We start from the raw sequence: 1,886 nt of genomic DNA on the forward strand, positions 1-1,886 counted from the left end.
ATATTTGACAGGACTTGGTGACTGGGCATGATGAGGTCCTTCTGTGTTGGATGGAGAGGAAGGAGTAAGAGAAGACCCTGAAGGTTTCAGTCTTGGTGGCTGGATGTATGTCAGAAAGGAGAGTTGTTTTTACTAGGAAATTGACGTTTGGTTTTTAAACAGGTTGAGGATCACTGCAACCTCCAGGTGAAAAGGTTGAGATGGGAGGTAGATGCAAGCGTGGGGCCAGAGGCAGGAGCTATAAGGGCTGGAGATGTAGGTTCTGTGCAGAGGAGTCAGTTGAAGTTGACACTGAGGGCCTTCTCGGAAGGAGAGTAGAGCAGAGCATGAAGAACTGAGCCTTCAGATTGGCCCATAATTCGTCAGGGGAGGACCTGGAGACAAGGTAAAGGGATTTGGAACATCATTGTGTCATGGTAACCAGTACAGATTTTCAAGCTGTACCTGGGCACTATAGAATGATGAACCAGAGGGAGTTAGATCAAGAAAGCCAACTTGGGGGTTATATTTTGGGGGCAAAAATACCTATGGTAGGAAATTAGGGGCAGCCTAGCAGAAATCAGACCAAGTTTTGGATTTGATTTTGAATTTTGGACCAGGACTGGGTGGTCTCCATGTATTCATTTAACAAATATTTAGTGAATACCTATTGTATTGAGGTACTGATTAGAAAGAAAAAGAATCCAAGCACAAACTCACTTCCTAATATATACAAATATATCAATGGTACTCGTAAGTGTTCCAAGTCAGCCCTCTCATACGACTGCATATTCCGCTTCTTCTACATCTGGTAGGAGGGGACAACAGAGCAGCAAAAACAATACAATGTTTAGCCTCTGGCTAAGAAAGTAAAGAGGATGCAGTTTATAAACAGTTAGCTTTGTTCACAATGTTTTTGATCATAAAGTAGGGCCTTAAGGCCCAGTCACCAGAACTGATGTCTCTGCAATTCAAAATTCAATAGTTTGAAGAAAGCCACAATGTGGCATCCTCTTGGCTGACAATGTAAGACAGTGTTATGTTCTTTATACAATCAGTTTTAATAAGACAATCTAGTACATGAACTTGCTTAGTGAACAAGAACCTCTTACTGTTAACAAGACAGGGGCTTCTCTGTCCTTTACTCTTGGTATATATCTCTATCACAGCACTTAAGTGTATTAGTTGTTTGTAAAGGTCTAACAGCATCCAACTTAAGACAGTCAGTTCTTGATGGAAGAGACCCCGTCTTTCTGATCTAACTAGCCTTCTGCATCTAATAACTGTTTCCTGGACAAACTGGATCAACCTGTTATCAGAATTAGTTTTTGTAATTTTTCCATTCTTCTGTCCTTATGAATCTAGATAGTCAAAAGTAGGTAAGCACACCAGTTTGATTTTGGCTGTTGTTTGTGTGTGTGTTGATGCTGGTTAAGAGTCTTTGGCAAGAGAACCAAATCCACTTCAACTGCAAGTTCTCAGTTTTCCAGCAAGGGTGAATACATTACTAACTAGTGCAATTGTTGGGTCTTATGGTATTTTTATTCCACAGCAACTAAAATGCAGTGGGAAACGTTGCACCATGTGACACAGTGAAGGGGATATGAAATTAGACTCCAGTTGTGATGCTGCCACTCATTAGCTTTGAGTCCCTGGGACAGTTACTAACCTTTTAAGGTCTCTTTATCCTCATCTGTGAAACAGATATAAACGCTCACCTCTTCACAGGTGGTGGTAAGTTAAATAAGAAAGCAAATCAAAGGACCTTTTAAAATTTTGGGGTTGATGGGCCGGCCCGGTGGCGCACTGGATAAGTGCGCTGCTTGGGAAGCGCAGCGGCGCTCCCGCCCGAGGGTTCGGATCCCACATACAGACCGGTTCCCGCTCACTGGCTGAGCGAGGCGCGG

The sequence above is a fragment of the Galeopterus variegatus genome, unplaced genomic scaffold (assembly GCF_000696425.1).
Source record: "Galeopterus variegatus unplaced genomic scaffold, G_variegatus-3.0.2 Scaffold4171, whole genome shotgun sequence".
Taxonomy (NCBI): Eukaryota; Metazoa; Chordata; class Mammalia; order Dermoptera; family Cynocephalidae; genus Galeopterus; species Galeopterus variegatus.